This window comes from Struthio camelus, chromosome 7 (assembly GCF_040807025.1).
Source record: "Struthio camelus isolate bStrCam1 chromosome 7, bStrCam1.hap1, whole genome shotgun sequence".
Lineage (NCBI taxonomy): Eukaryota > Metazoa > Chordata > Aves > Struthioniformes > Struthionidae > Struthio > Struthio camelus.
In genome coordinates this window covers 25014241-25036891 of record NC_090948.1, presented here as the reverse complement: position 1 = coordinate 25036891, position 22651 = coordinate 25014241, and the positions used below count along the sequence as shown (strand labels likewise).

General features: G+C 40.2%; 1 protein-coding gene across 16 annotated transcripts in view; it reads left to right on the top strand.

The window, feature by feature from the left end:
- The window catches only part of NDST2 (N-deacetylase and N-sulfotransferase 2), a 145596-nt gene that overhangs the window by 20863 nt on the left and 102082 nt on the right, over positions 1-22651 (top strand). For all 16 annotated transcript variants that reach the window (XR_011142208.1, XR_011142206.1, XR_011142204.1 and 13 more), the window contains exon 2: positions 8176-8254. The gene's annotated coding sequence lies outside the window, so the exon portion shown is untranslated. The remainder of the gene's footprint in view (positions 1-8175; positions 8255-22651) is intronic.

Sequence of the window (22651 nt, the reverse complement as noted above, 5' to 3'; positions counted from 1 at the left end):
GTTGTGCAGAGTGCTTTATTGCCATCTATATACTCTTACTCCTCCATTTTCCTTCATACCCTGTTCTTTGTCCTCAAAGCTGAAATTACAGTTTTAGCCTTGGTTACAGATAAAACTAGGGATTCTGGTTTTGGTATCTTTGAGAATAAGTTTGTGGTTGGAATTGTTCTCATCTAAGCTGAAAGATTATCTGCTTTTTTGTGATTTCTTGTGTGCTGTGGTTGAATTGATATTGGCCATGCATTAGTGCATGCGTGGCTGGAAAGGATGTGTAGAAGTGAGAGGCAGAAGCTGGTGTTTTCTTTCCCTGTGATTTTTAAGACAGAAACTAAATATAGCGCGCGTTAAGCAGATGGCTGGGTTGTCGCATAATAAATATTTGAAGAAAATTAAATTATATCCTGCCTGTTTGCTGACGACAGTTTCAGCCCCCATAGTAACTGTAGTAGTAATAATAGGATTGAGGATTTACAGTATATTTATTTTTTAATTCTCAAAGTGAGGTACCTAGGAAGGGTGTATAAGGAGACTTTTATGTGGGAAAGATCAAGTGATGTCCCTGAGGTCACGCAGCACATCAGTCAGGCTCTCAAACGAGAATGCAGGTTCCCTTAACTTCCAGACAGTAAGTTTCCATTTCGAGCCGTGCTGACTTGCAAATACTTATTTGGGCATTTCCTTCAGAACTTTATTGTTTGTTGCTGGCTTTTTTTTTTTTTTCTTAGTTCCAACCCAATTGTTTATAAACGGTAACTTGCCAAGAGTAGGTAATAAAAACAGACATGCGTTCCTGTCCAGTGTACTTCAGCAACAGGCTTGCTATGAAGAACCTGCGTCAAAGGCCCTCCTGAGAGTTTTGCTGTGAGGAGGAGAAGGTGATGGGATGCCAGAGAGATCATGAAGACTCAGCTGAAATGAGAGGTTTTATTTATGTAGGTGGGCTATTGTATTAATAGAGTGCAGGCATTTCTTTTAGATAGAGGGGATGGATTCTGTCTTTAGCTGACATTGGTTTACTCCTCTTTCTGGCATGAGCCAGAAAATCCCATCGGCATATAGCTGTTCATGTAAATTAGCTTGTGTTTACTGGGAGGACTCTTTTATTTTCTTCTGTAAGTCATTTTGATATTGCTAGATTGAAAGCTGTGTGTGAGAGATGCAGAAGGAGACTAAGAGCTGTAATGTCATTCAAGGGTGAGAAGTATGGACAGCAGACTGGAGCCACAGCAGCAGCGGAGTTAATCCGGCCCATGGTCCATCCTCTTTTTGCAGTACTCTGCAGAGGGGTGGAGCTTATGAATTGTCCCAGTTAGGCATTTCTGGCCAATTTTTACTGATATTTTATTGCCCTCTGACTGGAAGTACTTATATCACTAATATAAATGGAGTTGGCTCTTATCACATGACAGCTTATGTGGTGGGAGTAGTTGGCTTACTTTATTGCAGTATAAAGTATTATCTGTAACGTGACTGGCATATTTTTTATTTGGTGGTGAGAGAACAAGACCTGGGATTCTTCAGTACCTCTGTAAAAATTTGTCGTATGCCCCAGCTTCAAGATATGTTAATAGCCAACTGAGCTCTTCCATGCATGGCTGGTCCTGCTGCCTGAATATAACATTGAGCGATTAGAAAGCTATCGTTAATATAAAACGAACAAAATAGGTCGTAGAAGTACCTGGTTAGATACTTCTGCTGCATGCCCCCGTACACATCAGTACTTTGCTCTTTTGTTTGCTTGTTGCAGATTGTGCTTTGCTATGGTCCTGTATTAGGCTTTTTACTAAACTCTGTCAGTGTAACGTTCGTGCTATATTCCCCCGGTTTCCTCTCTGTGGAGTCTTTCCTACGATTGAAAAGAATCCATAGCAATTGTTATATCATTTGTAACCTTCCCAGATGCGTTGCCTTGTACTTGTCTTTGATCAAATGCTTTCCTGTCTTTGCAACTTCTTTCATTATGCAGTCATTTTTAGTTTCAATGTGTTGCCTTACTCTCCATAGTAAATACATAACCACTGTGTTGCATAAAGACGGACTACACATCTCTACAGAAGTCCCTTGTTTTTTAACATCCCTCTAGCATCTTGTAATGGATTTGTTGGGGCTCTGGAGAGATGTCATTTTCTAATCTAGTTTCTGGTTCAGCTGTTCTCTTTTCCATCATTTCCTACAGTGTTTCTGACTTTCTTCATGAAAATATATGCTCACTTCTGATGCCGCTGTTACTTCTTTTTCCTTGCTTTATTCAAGTACAGAAGCAAATGTCTGGTGGTTTGGTGCTGTTTCTTCAGTTAATCCTCTCTTTCTTAAGCTTTGTTGACATAGAGAAGTGCTGTACTTTAACTCAAGGTGTGATTTATTCTTCTTTTTATTTATTATTATTATTTCTGATTGTTCTAGTAGCATTCCGTGATCCTTTTTTTTTTAAAGGGTGCAGTATCTGAAACAATCTTCTAGCTGTTATGACTTAACAACCAACTCTTAGTTGTTGGACCACAGTAACTGCGCTCTTAGTTTACTTCAGGTGTGAAATAAATGGCTTGCTGAAACCCTGCCTGTGTGTAGGCCTTCGGTGTGAACTGACAGAGAACGAGGAATGAGAACAGTGATCCAGAGTTCTTAAATTTGGCCCAGGAAAGAATGAATTCCCAGATGCAGCAGTATGAGACTATTCCTTTCTTGTTCTTGGACAACTGCTCGGTATCGATTAGCGCTGGTCCTGCCAGTGACGTGAGCGAGTGCTAGGTGCGAGCATCTTACGTCAGTGTTAGCTAGCGACTATAGGGAAGGGTAAGCAGAACGATGGCTTTGTGGTTAATATGCTATAACTGGAATTAGAAAATTTGCCTTAGCTTCCTTGCTCTGCTTTTCATGTGAACTTTGGTAATTCATTTTCATTGCTGCATCAGTTCTGTTTTTGTCAAATCAGGATATTACATCCCTTCTAATAGTTATCTGCTCTCTCTGTTTCTTTTGAAAGGTATATGGGATATGGACTGTCTTTTATTAGACATACAGAAATAATGATTATGTATACAGACGTATTTGCATGCTTGTATATGTGTTTCGATAGATACATGATATATGACAAGGCTGAAGCCTTTTGGTGTGTGCTGTAATGTAAATAGCAATGAGAATATAGTTAAAACAGAAATGGTGGTATGATGCTGTCTCAACAATTTGGTCACGAAATACGGCTTCCTGTTTTAACTATAGGTGGTATTTTTAGGTCTTGGCATAAATACTGTTCAGTAGCTTTCAGAACTCATAGGTAGATGTATAAAAATATATGAGAAAAATTTCCATCTGTCATTTCTCATCTCTATTTCTTTGATATGGTAATTCTTACTATTATAAAAGCCAGTCCTCTCTTCTGGCTTACTTTGAGTCATGAAATGCACTTAAGAGAAGAAAAAAAAAGGACAAGATGAGAATGCCGTGTCCAGTCACAACAGTGATATATGTAACACAGTGTTTTGTTTCCAGTAGTACCTGATGACCAGATGTTTTGGAGGAAGTGATAAAAATCCCCACAATGGACAATTATGTAATTATGAGTGACAGTTTCAAAAGCACTTAAGAGATCCCACACATCCACACATCCCACTGAATGCAATGGAGGCAATGAGATGAGAAAAAGTGTTTTGGTTTTTGAAGGAAAAATGCCCATCTCCCTTGTCTGTAGCAACTAAAGATGACTTTTATTTTTATATAGATTACTAGCTCTTACTAAAATATTGCTCTGATAATGGATTACATAGATATTGCATTGCTTTTCTCCCCTATTTTTTCTCTTCCACTTTAAATAAAGCACACAGTGAAATTAAAAGTCAGGTGGTTGTTGCTTAAAGTAAACAACTTGTTTCAGCAAGTAGTACGCTTGTGGAAAAGAAGCAGAGGTTGTAGTAGATCATAAGTTGACCGTGAGTCAACAATGCAAATAATGTCTGTGAAGGAGCCCGGCATCTGACGCATGTAGGGTAATCCTTCTCTCTGCTGTGTACTGGAAAGATGTCAGCTGGAATGCTGCAGCTGCTTTTGTGCACCATACTTTAGGAGGGGTGAGCACCAATTGGAGAGAGTTCAGGAGAAAGTAAGAGCAATGAAAATGTGACCTGCAAGGAAAGAATAACAGAACCAGGCTTATTCAGTCTGGAGAAGAGAAAATAACTTAATTTTTTTTAAAGTGCGCTGCAAAGAGGAAAAAAAAAATAGCATGTCCTCCGTGTTAACACAGGATAACACTGGAAGTAAAGGACATAAGTTGCAGAAAAGATGCTTTAGAGTAGGCATTAGGGAAAACTTTTGAACAGCACAAGTAGTTAGGTAGTAGGGTGGATCTCCTAGGGAGCTTGTGGAGGCTCTGTCATAGAAGATTTTAGCAAAGGTAACAGGCAAGCATGTCAGGAATGCTTTAGGGGTCAGTGATGCTATCTGATAAAAGTTCCTTCCAGGCCTGTTCTCTGTGATTGTAAGGGTACTGAACTTATTTCTGCTTAGCTTCTCTTCAGATTTATGCATATGCTTTGCTCTGATAATTTTCATTGCGTTTCCTTGAGCATTTGTCTTTCTGCTTTATACTGTTTCAGTCAGTGTGGGCTGAAAGACATTCAGGGTGGAAGTATAATGTTAGTATATAGAACGTCGGTATTATTTTGTCCAAACTATCTTATTCACTTTTTTACCACTCTTAAATACTACTAATCCAATGACTGTTTGCACTGACATACAGCGTACATTCTTACAGAGTTGCCACAGGGAATTTATAGCTCATAATTAAAGACCTATTTCTATTTCTTATTTCACTGTCATTTTCCCTGTTGCTCTGGCCCCAAACTGTCCAAGGGCTGTCTTCTGTTACAGTCTCCTAAACTAATCCACAATCTCCTGTATTAAATAATTAAATAATCAACCTCGCTAAAAGTTGTATTTAGTTGACATTTTATTTCACAATTTGCTTTCTCTTGCAAATATTTAATAAGAGCCTGAAAGAAAATAGATGCTAATCTCTGAGAGCTCCACAAATACCCTTCTTCCACGTTCAGCACTGATGAGGGATTCCTGCTTTGTTTCTTTTTGCTGGTTTCCTGCTTGTGACAGTACTTTGTTCTTTCTGCATGCACAGTGACTTGAGTAGCCCTTTGTGAAGGACTTCACAAAATCTTTTGGCAAAGTTCAAATAAACAATGTCTTCTTGTATTCCTTCAGCCTATAGTTGCTTTTAATCCCTGAAAGAATTCAGCTCCTTAACAGATCTACCTTGTGTTCGATTCATCTTGTCCCCTCAGCTATGCAGAAATCTTCAGTGTGCGCATGCTCAAAATGATTCTCCTTCCCTCTGTTCCTGAGAAGACTTTGGGTTTTTGCAGACTTCCCAGTTCACAGGAATTCAGGTTTGCTTTCCTGTATTGAGATGGTGCTTGCAACTGCAAACACAAGGCCAGTATCCACTGGGTATTTTTCAGTGGCATAAATTCTCACGCAGTCCCACTTTTCTCTTGTCCCTGCATAATATTGTGCATGGTACCATTATAAATATGCATAAATATCCATTGTGCATCTTTGAACTGAATAAAGAAATGAAAAATACCTGGCTCCCCATAGTATATGCCAGCACAGGGCGGAAGTGGCCTGAGAAAGGGAATGTGCAGCTGGGTAATGTGTGGAAGGAAGATAAATGCCTTTTGATGGTGCTGTTAGCAGCTTAACAGTGTATCATACGTGGCTTAAGATATGTCAGATTGCCTGTTCTGATCTTGTCCTTTTACATTAGATAATTTGGGCTGAGAGCAGGAAATTTGCAACAGAAAGTTAAAGAGCTGTAAACACATTCGCAGTAGTGCTGAACATCATATCGCTGAACATCATATCTAGCCATGTGGGGACCTTGTCTCATGGTATCTTGCTGAGAAATACTATATGTATTTTTTATCACCTTTATTACAGCTGATTTTTTTAGTTAAACTTGCAAGAGATGATGAATGTTGGAGGTGAATCAAACGCAGATGAAGAGGGGGCAGTAACACAGAAGAACTAGAGATGTTAGAAATAGAGGGAGAGTATCAAAATTAGGTGTTTCTCTTTTGCAGAGAGGCATTGAAGAGGATGCAGACTAGTGCAGTCAAAAGAGAGGTTAATATGAAATGTTTTGGGGGGTGTATCAGGGCAAGAGTGAAGCTGGAAAAGCACCAGTGCTGACAAGGAGCCTTGCGAGTGGCTATGCAGCAGATTAATGAGTTTGCAGATGCCTCAGGGCAGCAAGAAACAAATTATTATGACTTTGGGCTATCCACGTCATAGAGAAGTTCCTTCTTAAACAACTATGAGAGTTAACTTGCCAAGTGTGCAGGCCCAAACATCTTCTTTCTAGACAGATGTAAACCGATTAAAGGGAGCTGAGGGAAGAGTGACAAAGGAGTACAGACCAAAAGGGCTGATGGACAAATATGCCTACCTTGGCTAAGTGATAACTGGGAGTGTAGTTGAGAGAAGTGATAACAGTCTACAAATATTTGAGAGGCACATACTTGAAGGACAGAAACTAATTAGGTTAGCAAGGTAAGGAGGGGCATAACTAGAAGCAAGGGAAATGAGATTATGAAATGCCTTAAAGTATGCGATAGCCTGCCCGACAGAAGGGTTGGAAGAAAAAGTGTTATAAGCTAGTAGAAAGATTCAGGAAATAGTCTAACATCAAAAAGTCAGCTTTCAGATGAAAACAGATTGGATAACTTAATCTTTTACCCTTTTAATTTATGTTTGCTTTTGAGATATTGAGGCAAGGTGGCAGCCTCTCTTTATTTTTGCCTCCCTCATGCTTCCTGCTGCTGTGAGTCTATGCTACTGCATGCTGGTCAAGATGGTTAAGTTCAGTGGCATAACAGAAATGGAGAGGAAGTTGTTTAGATGCTAATCCTAGACATTGTCTTTCTTTAGAAAATATCTTTAAAACTGGAACATGAAAGTAAACAGTGGAAATAGATATAAGGGGAGGAGAAAGGTGAAGAAACTTTGGAAGTGCCTTTGAGGAGCACTGTCTTGCTGCATACTACCTAAAAGCGGTAGCCACAAATAAACGGGAGTAGGCTGATACTCAGAGGCTCCAGTAGCAGCTGTTGCACTGTTTTGTTTCTGTTTAAACTTAGGCAGATGATGATGAGGGAGTTCCCAGACTGAGTTAACTGTTTGTGTCAGGCTCTGCCAACTATGGAAACCCACAAGTGACGGGATGGTAAGAGCAGGAGCAAAACCTCCTCAGAATAGAGGAAGGCAGCAGGGAATTGTTCCTTAATGAACCAAAGTGTATCTTAAATAGCAGCTAGAAAGTCAGTTTGTCTGCATCTGAGAGAAAGGAAGAGTGTGTGACTTGTGCTGTAGGGGAAATAGTGAAATGGTTCAGGTCCGCTGCTAGTGCCGGTTGCCTCTTTTTGGACAGACTGTTGGGTGCCTGTCAAGCCCTGGTAGGGCAAAGGCAGAGAGTGAGGAGGAGGCGAGGAAGCACCCGCATGGAGCTGCTGCCGGAGTCACCAGTTGTGAAGGGGGGAAGCATGTGGCCATGCTTAGCACTTGCTGGCTGACTACTGTTGGCTTGAAGGCGGCCCTGGGATTAATTTGAGGAGATTATGTAAAGAATTTGGGAAGTGTACAAGTTTTGGGATTTTCCTTTGTAAAGCATAAAAACGTGAACCTCAGTTTTCAAACAGCTCTAAGAGAAGGCTAGTTTATGATGATACATAGCATTTCTATATGTGTTCTCTATATAGAAACTTTACAAGAATTTCAGTTGCTGTCTGAGCTCCAGTATAGAGGACTTTTATCTTTTTTCATTATGAAGAAAGGTCTTCATGTGAAACTTAAAGCTGTAACTCTCTTACTGGGGGGCTGTCAACTCTTTAGCAAGCCAGGAACAACTTAGGATATTCTTTCCCTTTCTGCTTTTCATTTTATATATAATTTGGGATCTCTTTCCGTGGCTAGCAAATAATAGTCACTGGACTCTTAACAAGTCACAATAGTGTGTGCGCTATCTTGTTGCATAATTTGTGTTTAGAATAAAAGTGATTGTTTGCTTAATCTATGTGCAATATCTTGATATTCATATAAAGTACTCTTTGATCTTTTTTTCCTGCGTGTCTCTAATCCAGACCCATTTTATTCTTTCTCTCCCCCCAGCTGGAGGGAGCGACTGTGAGCCAGGAGTTGCTGGCTTTTGCTCTGCGTGCTGGTGCTGGACAAAGGTGCTGCTGAAAAGGTAAGTGCTTAGCTTCCATCCTGTTTGATGTAGATTTACGTTCCCAGGAACTGATAAATTTAGACTTACCATATCTGTCGCTATAAACTGTATCCAGGTTTGCAGGTTTGAAATGGGGAGATTCTAATTTATCAGCTCATAAAATTATGAGTCAGCCATCAAAGCATAGTTAAATTTCTGGTTTAGTGTAGATGGCATAACATTCTGCAGCACTGCAGACCAGGGAAGCTGAAAGGTTAAGTGCGTTGCACCTCTTGAGCACAAGAGTAGAGATCTGAATTTAGAGCAACAGAAATCTCTAAGGCCCTGAAAAATAAACAGTAGTAAAGATATGGTACTTGCCCAGAGACCACCATGGGAAGGGATGGCTGAGAGGACTGCTTGACTGCACGTTTCCTACATGGTTGTGTGGGTTTCTTCATAAAATCTGATGTGTAACACATCAGGTATCTTCTGAAAGTAACAGAGGTACCTAAGCATTAGCTGAAATAAAAAGACACATTTTTATCAAATAGAGCAGGTTACTTATGAGATGGGGGGGTAAATTTAATCCCATTGCTCTGCAGTGAGAACGTGCTGTTAAAACTTGAGCAGGAGTCTCTGGAAAACTTTCCCTTCAGTCAATGAAATACTGTGTGCCAGAAACGCAAAGGTGCAGTGTGCGGGGGGTGTTATCTTGCACATATTTCTGATTGGCTTTGAGTAGTTTAAAACAACAGAGCATTAGCACAGAAGAGAACATTTAAAGACATCACAGTACTTTATGGTTCTGAAATAGGGTTTGTTTTGTTTGCATGCGAACAAAACTGTGTGTGTAAGGCAGTATTAATACTTTAAGGAAGGGTAGATGAAAGTAAATATGTGATACCGTAAAGTTACTGGTTTGTGTTTCATATGACTGCATTAAGCATCAGAAACGGGTATGTCGTGTATAAGGTTTGTTCAGGAGCATCCATAAAATCTTTATGCTGTCAGATATTCTGGGTACATTGGTCTTCTGCAGACAGTCTGCTGTATACATGTTCTGTATTTAAAAATACTCGTGCTATCTACCTGTGCCTGTAAAAACACGGTATTAGAGTCATTAGTTTAATATTTTAGGAACTGGAGAGAGTCACAGATAAAACATTCTAGAAACTTCCAAGTAGTAGTCTAATAGGCTTTTTTATACACAGTAAAGTGTATCTTGACTTGATATAAAAAAAATCTTAGAATCTTCAAGATTCTAAGTAAATATTGTGTATTCTGTTAGATAGCTGAACTCTCACGCTTGATGAAACTTGTACTTCTAGTTCTTTAACGTATTGAAATAGATTTAAATTTTGTCAGCTACTGTTACTGTTTCCTTAATTTTGCCCATGGTAAAGATTTTAATAGAAATATCACCATGTTATACTGTTTCAGAGAATTGTGATTTTTCTGTAATATATTTAATAACATAATTTTAAATTACCTAAAATCACAATTTGTCTTGTAAGAAGCTGTGAAACATTTCTTGGGAGGGTTATGGGCCTTCATTATAAGGAAAGAGGACAGAAGAGTACCCTTTCTGTAATTAAAAACTCTTATTTCGGGTGGGCTCTTTTTTTTGGTTCCACTTGTTTTCAAAATCAAAGTGCTTTTGCCATACTCTTTGCCCTTGATTTGATCTGGAGCCTCTTCGTCCTGTCTCAGAAGGTTTGTGGATTGATGTCAAAAGCCCATATTAACCTGCAAGTATTATATCACAATTCTGTTTTAGAGTTTACAGGAGTACTTCATAGAATTTCACGTACAACAGGTGTTATACTTTTTTTTTTTTTTTTTTTACTTTCTTCATTTCAAAGATATCTTACAAGCTTCATGATATACCTTTGAAATCATGAAAGGCAAGAGCAAGGTATAGAAAGATTCCCTTACTGTTTTTCTATATAGATAATTATGCCTACTAGAGAAAGGTCTTTTACTGTTCTGTGTTTCTTTTACTCTACAAAAAAGCCTTCTTGACTAGGAAACATAAGGGTACTAAAATTAGTAGTATACTGGATGCAGATGCAACTTATTCTGACACGTATAACTAGTTTTATATGAATTCAGTTAGTTTCCAATTATTCTTGGCATATTTTTTCTGCCAGAGCAAGTGCAGGGAGCAATCATGAGGAATATAATGTACAGAAGGATTTGCAAGCAAGCAAGAAGTTAGCTTAATAGCCAGAGGTGGCAGGCAGATGTGGGGATATGGCCTGGAAGAAGTCATAGTTACGAGGCTGTAATTTTATTAAATAATCAGGAAGATTCTCTGTGCCTGGGGGATCGTAGAGAATAATAATTTCCAATAAAGTCTACTTCATCTGTTCCCTTGGCACTCTTGAGGCTGAGCATCTTTGAGTAGCTAAATCATGTGAAACTCAGTGGTGCAACTGAATTGGTGGCAGCATTGCTCCCCCCCCCCCCCCCGCTAAACCTTGCTGTTGCAGACAAGACCCTAAAAGCAAGCAAAGCTCAAATATTGAAAAGTGTCAGGGAGTTACTGAGGATATCTGTGTTTTTGTGGTTGTCCTCTAGAAGACATGGATTCCTTAAAAAAAAGAAAAGAAAAAAGAAAAAAAAAACTATATATAAACCTTTGTGTGTGTATATGTGTATATTTTTACATATATGTGTGTATTGTGTGTGTATATATTTATGAGTAAGAGTAGGGAAAGCTTAAGAAAACTTGCCCAAGTCGGATCTGTTGATCAAGCAGCTTTGTAGTGTGTGGCGTTCCACCTCGGGGTCATGCTTTTGAGGATGATGGTAGACAGGAAATAAAATAAGAAATTAGAGAGAGTTATACTAGAGTTAGGGAGGGCCTAGGAGGAAAGAGTAGAGTCTGAGGCTCTTTCAGGAACAAACTACGGCTGGCTTTCCTTCAGCCTGATGAGGCCAGAGATGCAAAATAGTTCTTCGTTTGGAATAATGTTGAATTCAACAATTTAAATTTGGGGATGGAAAGGAGCTGATGCCTCATCCTGATGTTGCGTGGTGCCTGTTTCCTTGTGCTCCAGCTCCTGACTGAGGGAGGCTTGGTCATGTTCTTTGTATATGCAGTCTACAGAGGGATCTTTGGAGTCCCTGCATTAACACACTACATGCAGTTGTTCGTTTCCTATGCCCGCTCAACTGGTAGTTTGGAGGTGACTGTACATAACAGCTCACTGCAGGAAAGCCTTCTACGCCCCCTTTTCAGATCCTCAGTCAAACCAGAAACTCAGTCACAGTGCAAAGGTTCAGACCTCTGTTTCAGAAACAATGGATTTGAACATAAAGTGCTTTTCTGCTGAGGCGCTTTAGGCACATGGAGTTGACGTGTCAGCAACTTCCTGAAGTAGGCTGTTCCTGGCCGGGGATTTCTTCAAGCAGGCTCGTATCTCTCTCTCTCCAGTAAGCAGTAGCATCCTTGTGATTCCTTTCAGATTTGCTGGCTTTTGTGGAGTGGAGTAGAAGGGGGTGGATATTGCCTTGAATTTGGTGCCTCTCCAAAGCTGGCAGGATTGTTCCCAGCTGTCAGTGACTCACAGTAGCCGAGCTGCTGCCTCAGAGTTTGAGTTAGTGGAATTTGCTGTTCAGTTTCCCTGGAATTGTCTGGCAGAGGTGGAATTTGCCGTGAAAAATTTGCCGTGGGTCTGAAAAATTGCTGAGTTCAGTCCTTCCTCATCTGTATGGGGATAGCCCCTTGCCAGCGGTCATGAAGAGTTGGGCTTCCCAGCATTTCTTTTTTGTTCTATATAAATTCTTATGTTATACTTACGGCTGAAGTTTGCAGAAATGTATTAAGATGTGATAAATGTATGTCATGTGATTGTCGTCTTATCTTTTCTGTACATGCATGGCAAACTTCATTTGGATTTAGTGGTTCTAGTTTGTCAGCAGGGTAATTGCTCTAGTTTGTTTATGCCAAAGAAAAGGGACACAAGTGTCGTCAATGCAATCCCTATATAGAATTCATGTATTTACAGAACAGTAAATAAAATCTTTTCCCTATCTTCTTGGCTACTTGTTCACCTTTTCTAAAGCAGGCGATCTCTTGTGTTAAAGTGAAGGAGTATTTGAAGTACATAGGCTATACTGTGAGCATTGAGGACCTGGATCCAATGTTAAATTTTGACTGCTGCTGTTCTGGTAGCATGCAGCTCTTCCAGAGAGCCTGCTGGGCTCTGGTGGAGTGTGAGTGTTGGCTCTTGAGCAGCGCAGAATCAGCAGGATGCTTTGGATATCATTTATTTTCTTTCAAGAAGACTGTTGTGCGACTGAGAATCACTGTCATTTGCCAAAAGAAATAAAACCTTTGAAGATCATCTGCCTTATTGGTGCTCTGTTTTAGAGTATCAGAATGTCTGGAGCAAATTCAGTCTGTTGCAGGTAATGAGTCAGTACCTCACTAGGCCACGTGCGTGGCTGGATTATACTGCGTGCAGTAGTTTGTTCCCTCCCTTCTGTCTGTGGTTTGTACCTGGGAACTTTGCGTGTGTGTATCAATGGTTTCTTCCGGTTTGGAATGCCATATGAAAACATGAAAGGCAAATAAAATAGACATTGTTTCTTACCCTCTACTGCTACTTTTCCATTGCCATTAATCCAAGAACCCAGAATAAGAAGATGACATTTTAGTTCACAAATTTGATAAGCAAAGCGGGAAGAGGTAATGGACACAATTTTATTTTCTGGATATACTAAGCAAGAACAACCTGAAAAGACTAAATGCATATCTGTTTCAGACTGTAGGTACGTTTTTCCATTAGACAGGGCCATACCACTGAAAGACTAGTAATGAACCCTTGCTTCTCTTCAGTCCTGTTTTTGATTCTTGTATATCCCCTTTCATTTGCAAGACCCAAAAGTCTCTCTTGTCTCCTTCAACTGGCTCGCAGAGTATCAGACTCCTTTCTTCCCAGACTAGTACTGGTTTGCCATGTTGATAAGTTCTAATGAAACTGCTGAGTTCTCTGATACCAGTCTTTGTCTCATAAAGGTCCAGATATGCTTAGTTTCTTCATTCCTTTAATGTCTGTTGGTCAACTTGTGCAACCAAGAAAGTGATGTCAAATGTTTCTGGTTACATGTGCAAATATTGTGTTAGATAATTAACTCTGGATATATGTATTTCTGAATATTATGTACTTGATGCATCAGGCTTCAGAGACTCCATTCAGGGAGTCTCCCTCCATTCATCTCCTCTGCCCTGAATACTTCTGCTGAGATACAAAGTTGATAACATTAACCTTGTCCTCAGTTGCCCAGGTCTTCCTTCCATAAATTGGACTATTTTAGTGTTTTGATTTTTCTGAGATCCTTCCTGTTAAGAGGATCATTGAAAGTCATATCCAAGTAGTGAAGTTGAAAGTAATCAATCTTAGGGCTATAGGAAATGGCATTTGTAGTGATGTAATGACCTTTTGGGGGCCTTTTCCTCCGTTGATATGAATTACTCATTTCAGAGCCTGGTAAATCAACTTTCACTTTTGGATATATCTACAATCGCAAGAAAACGCTTCCACTTGAAACGGACCTTCAGGCTTGCACTATTTTTGAGGGGAAGGGTAGGGGGGAGGCAGGAGAAGATTGCCTTGTTGAAAGCTGAAGATTTCTTTGCCTGAGTACATTGGAAAAAATTGAGATTAAATGCGTAAAGATATGTAGTCAATAGGCAGTAAACTAAGATGCCTTAAACTATGATGTGTAGTATTTTATTCAGAAGTAAATTAACCTTAGTTTGCTGGTCTTTATATTTTCTGAATGTCTTGTATGTGAAGGAGTTTTGCTGATGATCTCCCCTGTTGATCTGAATGCCATAGTTGATCCAGTGGAAGTTGTACTGTAAATGCAAACGTTTGTAACGTTTGTTACTTAGATTTTTCTCAAGTCGGAGTTGTGACGCTGACTATGGTAGCTATTCAGAGTCCTGAGAGGTGTCTTTCCTGGCGCTCACATTGTAATTAGCATCAGATTGATTAGAGTAGCCTGTTGTAACTCAGGTCTCCAAACATGTACTGCATTATCTTGAAACGCCCGATTAGATGATAATACTGGAAATACTGTGTTGATACCATAGCGTTACCTGGACTTCAGAGCGCAGGTCTGTCGTCCCTTTAAAGCAACTGACAAGGATAGAACAGAAACAGATGGATACAGAGGTACCTACGCAGATGAGAGGTAGCACAGTGAAATATGATTTTAAGTTTAAAAGTTTGAAACTGTTTTTGGAAAATGTGACAAATATGAAATAACATATTTTGGAAATATGTAATCCTTTAGCATAGGTAAATTAAAAACTCCTTGTTTATATGTCTTTATCTGTGCAAAAAGAAAGAGTTTTTCAACAGAGCTGAACGGAAGCAAACATAAGCCACTAGCAGGTGCTTTTTGTTATGCCCGAATTTGTCTGTGGAGCTCAGTGTCACGCTGTATCTGTTGTTAGTGCTGAGATATAAATGGGAATCAGTGGGACTGGCTATTTATGACTGCTATAAAGAAAAAAGAGAAAGACAGAGACTATAAATGTGTGTAGTATAATGTGAATCAAATTCCAGTTTCTATGAATATTTTAATTTGGGGTTTCTTGCAACTCTTTAAAAAGGTTGGAGTGACTTGTTTCAAAATGTCCAGTATCTGAGCATGATGAACTCCTTACTCTGAATCAATATCTTTCATACTGTGATTAAATTTCCTGATATTGGGAACTAATGCTATCATTAACCACCAGGGAAACAATGTATTGAAATTTACCCTGGAAGATAGTTTGGCGTGGAAGCGGAGCTCCCACAGAGGCTGTTGTTAATTCAGCTTACTTTATCCTCTGTCCTACTTTTCCTCTCAGTCCTGTAATGTATAATTTCTTTTATTTTTCCTTACTGTGTTGATAATGCAGAATACAAATCCTTCAGTCACTTTCTCCTTGCAGTTCCCTTCTATATTTATCCAGCCTGACTCCTGCAGCCTAATAGGGGAAACTCCGCCAAAGCATGTAATTTCATTTTTTAGAAACGGGGAATCAGAAGCATATGTTTCAAGTGACTGAAGGAGTGTCTTCATCTTGGAGTACCTGAGCTCCTGCCAAAGTGGCCTGTCCTGCGACAAAAAGAAAATGATCTGACAAATTTTCAACTCTCTGTAAAATATCCGGTTAAAAAAATCATTTTAAAGTCAAGAATCCTGTGGACTATTTCTTTTACTGAGCCACTTGGGAGGATCTGAATGTAAGGAAGCAGGAACTTGCTCTATCTACGCATAATACTGAAGGCAGCAAATATGCAAAAGTACTTCAGCCAAGCGCTAAGGGCAGCAAGCAGTGCTGTGCAGGCCTGCCTGTCCAGCGCTCACCGGTTGGTAAACTGTCTCCCTGTCTGAAATTGCACCCGGAGCTTACTGCATACCCTTGTTTTTATTAAGGAAAGTGCATGTTTACTCTTTTGGCTCCCTGATGTATTTAACAAATGCACCTCATTTTAAAGTATCCTCACAGCTGCATGCTGTTCCTGCCCTTTCCTAGTACCCTGAGGCTCTCATTCGTGTTTGAGCTGTTCTCTGGCCGTTTTCTCTTAAGCCGACTTGTGCTGCACCTTCCTCTCGCTTTCTCTATCTTAGCCTCAGCAACTGAATTTGAGGTAGAACAGTGGCTTACTTGCTGAGCAGGTATAGGTGAGGAAAAGCAGTTACATCAGGGGGTACATCACCGTATTGTAGTTAGGGAAGAGAAAGAGAGAATAATGGGGTGATGAAAGGCAAAACATTCAGTGGAATGAGTTTCTAAGAAAGCACACAAAGAATGTGTGTGGCGAAGAGGGAGTTGTCTGAAAAATCTGTGTTTGTTCCCTGGAGGTTCCCGTGTGCTATAATTGAGTCAGCATGTCAAAGTGAAGTATGTGGAGAGCTTCGGGAGAGGGGGAAAACTACTCCTTCTGCACATAAAGGGCTTGGATGAACCTTGTCTTACAGCAATAATAAGCACTCTCTTTTTGCATTGCTGAAGCCCCAACGCACTAGCTGTCCAACCAAGCTCTACAGCTGATGTTTCTCTAAGAATTTTTTTTAAAGTCGTCGTTTGCTCGGGAAGCTTAAGAATAATTGGCTCTGACTTTGCTTCTGATGTGGAAATGAATGCTGAACAGAAAGGGGAGAGGGGCAGATGATTGCATGTGCTGTTGAGATATAGGCAATGCAACCTATAGTGGCCTTCCTTAATTTAACTGTTTTTAAATATCAAAGAAAGAAATGCCATTTTCTCTACATCTTACAAGCAGTGTTGCTTGTATTGGCTTAATGTTTTGGGGACATCCGGGATATACTGGCTTACTTTTCTTTAGGGCCTGTACTTTTGTGTTTGAAATGCAAAAGGGATGACTTAAACGCTTTGCTCTGGCAGATAGTTGCAGCTTTTGGCTGTCTGGCTTCACGTGTGATGCTGCTCTGGCAGCTCTCTCCTTGGCCGTGGCTGGCTGCAGCATTGCCCTTGGAATTCATGCAAACTGAAAATCTTTTAAACCCAGTGTTTCCATGCGAACAGGCTAATTTTGTCTTGATTGTTTTTTAGGCAGAGTCTTTACCTTTGCTTTCATATTTTATAAATCATGCTTAGTGACATATTTGATGCTCTGATTGTTTCCATAGTGACAGCAGTGGCAGAAACCTGCAAAAGGAAGGTGACAGGACTGTATTTTCAAGATTAACTGTTTTACAGAGGAATGGATAGAGAGGGGGTAGGAATATAGCAGGTTTTTTTCCAAGCAGTCACAGAAAATTTGGGAGTGGGGGGAAAAACTTGGAGGTGGAAGAGAAAATGCAGCACAGAAGAAAGGCTCTGGTATTTTGGCATTCGTTTGTGTGGGGAGGCGATGAACACAAGGTCAGCCAGGAAAATATAAGACCCTTTCAGCAACATGTCTCCTTTACTGCTCCAAAAAATCCTCTTCTCCAAAAGATCGTGAAATTTTGAAATGCAGAAAACTTCAGTGTACAAATTATGCTCATAGAGAAGGCCAAAGTTAACGTGCCTGTGAGGCAATATTTGTAACATATCTTTGTTTTATAATTACCCTTTCCAAGTTCATAACCTAAGTGCAGGAAGCTTTTAGCATTAGAAATCAGACACTTACAAAAGCCATTAGTGAGAGCTTCGACTTCCTTTTTTTCCCCCGGTAAAATCAGCTGTCTGATTTTTATTTTCTGGGGAGCAGGGCTTTATCCCCTTTCATTACATGTCACATTACCTGTGTTTGTCTGTGAGATACCTTGTGCAAATGCAAGTGTTTGATTAGAGTCCTCGCTGCAGCAGAGTGGGGTTTTTAAAGCATTTTACAGGAGACACGAGCCTTCCCTAATGTGTCTTTTTTGTAGCAGATGTTGAAGCTGCTGTCTGTGGTGTGGTCATTTCAAGCAGGTTTCTGAAATTCAATATATGCCCACCTTTTTATATCAACTCGGACAAGTAGGAGGAGATAACGTGAGAGATTGAAATCGGTGTTAAACGTTTTCTTTCAGGGACTAATCCTTTTCACTGAAGCATTTAGTAGCATTTTGAAGCATGCTTTTGCGGCCCCCCTCCTCGCTATTGCAGTGCCGGAGGGCTGCGGCCAGGTTTGGGGCTGCCCTGCGGCTCTGCCCAGGAAGAGCCGCCGCAGGTCGTGCTGCCCAGCTCCAGGGTGCAGGTGCCGCGTGGCCCTGGCAGAAATGAAGCAGGAGGAGAGCAAGACACAGGTGCCACGCTCCAGTCTGACACGTTGTTAAATCACATGTCTTATGCCTTCCAGCCAAAATATGGCATCATACTGTAAGCTGAATTCATGTTACATCTTATTACACTAGGGAAGAGAATTGACCAGCTGGGAACTTAGGTTGCCTGGAAAGTTGCAGAAGTTATGCGTTTGTTGGTGCCCGAGGCCTCCGAGGTCGCATCGTCATCAGTGCCTCAGCTGCTTCTTCCGTTGCTTTGGTACCTTGGGAGTAGGGGTGAACAAAAAACGTGTAATTTATGATTCTTCCTTATGTTACTACCTTGATGTCTTAGGAATCGTGGCACAGGCAACTTGTTGGTCAGCTGACCTACTGGAAAGAGTTTGATTGCATTTTTCCCTTCAGTGTGGTTATTAATAGAAGTTATTGGCTGATATTCATTCACATTGACCCCTCTGCTGCCTGTTAAAGGATGGCTTTTATTTTGCAGAGGTATCGCTGTGTGCTTAATTTGCCCAGCAGAACCTTTGTAGCTGTTTTAATCTTATATGAAATGGGGAAAAACAAGAGGAAACTGGAGAAAAAAGAAACCAATCATTCACATGTGAATTTACACATTAAAGCCATGTAGATTCGGATATGGTTTTATTCATTTCTTGAAGTAGAACTTTTCCTTAGATCATGGAAAAACATCTGCGCAGAAAAAAAACCATTTCTTTTACCTCTCTTGTTCCTGGTTCCACTTACAGGCAGCTGTCTGATTTGTACTCAGTGAAAACAACTAATTGTGCCCTTGTAAACTTTTTCAGTTTAGAGGAATGTGTATTTAGCTTGTACAGAAATGTTCATATGTGAAATACAGAAAACTTTACTGCAGAAGTGATATTTCAGAGTTCAAAATATGTAAGCCTTAATAGTCTGATAAAAGCTCTTCCTTCACTTGAAGTCTAGTTGACAGCTTTCACCTCCTCAGATGTCATTAATGTGTAGTGCTATTGCAAGTCCTTGGGTAACAGATCCAGGTGCCTTTGTGCGTAGTGTTGTAGATAGCATTAGCTAAACCACTTGTTAGGATTCTTGCAGTAATTTCCTCCCTGTTTCTCATGAAACAGTCAGTATGATGCGCAGGATTTTGCATCTCTTCCTTTTTTTTCTAAAGTAATGGAAAGATTGTTTAATGGGTGGTATAGAATATGAGTTCCTAATTTATGAGAAGTTTATAAAACAATATGACTAATTAAAAAAGAAATAAAAGATTTCACCCCAAGAGGTTCTAAAATTTCAGTCCAGTAAGATTCAGAAGAACTTTATCCTTATGGAAGAGCTAATAAACTAATATTGTGGGGCTTGGGGTTTTTTCTTGGAAGAGAGTTCCATTGACCTGTTTGCTTTGATGAATTTTGTAGCGCACTTTAAGTTAGCAAGCTATGGATTTAGTATTGTTTGGCTTATCACTGGAGGAATATGCCTTGATAAAATTGCACGCGTGCAGTCCATCCCTCCCCTTTAGGGGTGGGGGGGACTGAAGGGCAAAATGACTGCTAATGTAGTGATACAGTGTGTTCTTTTATTGATGACATACCTGTTGTGTAATCAGGTCGAGTCAGTGTGTGTACTCTCTGGCCAGGTTTGCTCCTACCTTGAAATGACTTCTATTGAAAATAGCTCAGAGGTGTTTGAGCCATGTTTGTCCAGATTCGGTCAAGATGCTTTGGATTTCCAGAATCCTATCCTCTGAATTTTTTGAGATGTAGGCTTCTTGGAAGTTTTTCCATGCCTTCTAATGGTTTTAGTCTCTTTTTTTCCTAGAAACACTTTAATGTATACTTTGAAAGAATCCTGGTTAGTCATTTTATTTGTTTCATTCTCTGAATTTTTGTAATTGAGTATCTGTCGTCTTTGCTTGTTCTTTCTCACTTCTGCATTTCAGCCAGGTAAAATCTGGGTTGTTTTTCATGATGCTTATGAGTGTAAATTCATAATTTATTTTGCCATGTCTCTTACAAATTACTTTTCTCCTAGCTGGGGTGAAATTGGGAATGTCAAACCAAAAAAAAAAAAAACTATTTTCCCCATAGTGCATGAATTTTTTGCAAAATCTGCAAAACTGTTATCCTAACGACTGAGTAAATTAGTTCTGTGATTTTGATTGATTGCTAACCTGGATTCAAAACAGATATTAATTCTAGAGATGGTGGTGGTAAGTTAGTGTGTTCTTTAATCCCAGAAGTACAAAATCCTTTTTTTTAAGGAAAAAAGAAAAAAAAGAAAAAAATAAAGAAAGATTTAGGAATCTAGCTTTGGACATGTTGAAGCTTAGAGAGGTTTCCTTTTTTCCCATGCTGTTCTTTGAGGTAGCTATAGACCTGGGTTGGAGATTCCCAAACTTGTGAGTCCTTTGCCCTATCGACTTGATAAATGTCCTCTTTCCTTCTGTGGTGTCATTTGTTCTGGGACTTCAGGGTTCTGGCTTATACAAAATAAGAGGGCATTGAGGACCAAAACTGCATCTTAATAAACCATGACTCCTGTGGCTTTTGGGCATGGCTGCTCTACCAGTCCCTCCACCGCGCTGGCTCCTGGCTAGCTTTTTTCCTGTTGTGTTAATTTATTGCATAGTATCACCTTCTGTAAGTACCTTTGGATATGGCATATCTGATCAACTCAGCTCTTCCTTGCCCTCAAGCTCATGAGCAGGAGAGTATTTGATTTCCACTGTTTTCACATGCCAAGTGAGTCAGCCTGGGGCTCTGGGGTATTTCCCTATTATGTTAAAACATCTCTCAAGACATCTTCTCTCGAAAGCTCTAAATTCTGGGTCAGCCTCTGTATTGGTGGGATGGATGCTTAACTCAAAACTTAGCATATTTTCTAAGTTTGTATTTTCTTTCCTTAATGCAGAGCAGGACTGCCGATCTCCCAATTTCACTGTGGTACTTTAGGGAATAGTTGTAGTAAAATGTTCTGCTGCTAAATCAAAGTGCTGCTAGAGTGTAGTCGCTTCACAGTTGTTCCATGCTGGTAGGCATGGAAAGATTTTCAGAGTGGGCGTTTACTCAAAAAAAACTGAAGTGAATTTATTTGTGGCAACTGAAATTCTGTTTATTCACAGAGCAGGTGCAATACAGCGTGTTGTGATGTGCCGTTGTCAGTGCTGTCCCACTAAGGCGGCTCACCGCTGGTTCACGTCCGTGAAGAATACGGCCGGTTGAGATGGTAGCTTTTGTAATGTGAGAACTGTGTGGAGACCACCAAGCTCGATCAGAACCAAAGTCAGCTTCATTCTCAGCCAGCCTGAAGCTATTGCTGTATTCCAGCTTTTCTAATTGTGTGACAGGCACACATGGCGGGCAGCCCTTTGAATGCTGGCTGTACTGTACTGTTTATTCTGTTTTGGGAAGCTGGATGAGACCTTGAGTCTGTGTGGGCATGCTTCTCTCCTCACTTCAGTACCTCTCTGCGGGGTGCCTTGGTAATGCTAGCTTTAGCCTATTCACAGTAGATTCTCTTCCAAAACATGTATCTCGTTGGTGAGACACATCCACGTTCCTTTTCTGTTGGCTGTAGGAAATTGTACAACAGGGCGATTCGGTTGGTATGGCTCTTTGCTCTTTGAATGCTTTTGGGCATACTGCTGAATATTGGAAACATTGGTACTATCATCCCTTTGCCTAAAGTATGCTGCTGGAATGGATTTGGGAAAGCTCTCCTTTTCCATCGGTGGAACTTTTGGATCACGGCATGACAAGTGGATGATATTAGTAGGTGGCAAGTCTTTGAAGTGCATTAGAATCAACTTCAGAGAGAAAGAAAATCCCTTCCCTAAGCTACAGATAAACAATAATGCTTTCAAACCTTCAAGAGGATCAAGGTGAAAGTCAGTGAACAGCAAGTACAGAGATGATGATCCTGCTTTGTGAGAAGTGGCAAAAATATCTTTTTCTTTTTGTGCCACCATAACAAAGCAAAATAACAAAGTACTGAGGTTTTTCTATGAAAAAATGTAAAAATTTTTATTATAAATACCCTCATCTTAACACACGTGGGTAGAATATGTTTTAAAAGGAGGATGGAAATGTCTCCTTGGAATTCTGAAGTACCTTCAAAAGTAAGTGAAAAGAATTGAATTCCTCTGATTGTCTGGATACATTTCACAGCATTTATCTGCTTATTTAGATTTGCAGGAGACTTGACATCTTTCGGCTGATCTGTGTTGCTCGCAGTTCAGCTGGCAGGCTATGACTGGGAGAGCGAGCGTGGGACGATCTCATTTCTCTTTTCCTTCCCAATTTACTCAGGAAGGAAAGAGAGTGCTTGTAGACCACGCACCTTGAGTACATTTCAGAAGGTAAATGTGCCCCTGCTTTCCCTAGGGAAAAGCACTGTCATCAGGAAGATGAGTCGGAGAAGAGTAGAAGTGGCCTCCTCGGAGAAAAGGCTCCTTTCCTCCGAGGTGCCATTTGGTTGTTCCAAGATCCTGAGTCATGGAAGACAAAGGAGAAAACTGAACATGTTTTCTCAGATATGTGACAATTTTGGACATTCAGCTTTCAGATTCTTATGTAAGTTGTTATGTTCCAGTTGTGACGTCACAGCCCGCATGGCCTGCTAATAAATGTCCTTTTCCACTCAGCTTCAGGGTTTATCCACCAACCGTTTCAAAGCTGTGTGAAATTGTGGAAGATGTTTTTGCAGATCATATGTGGGTTG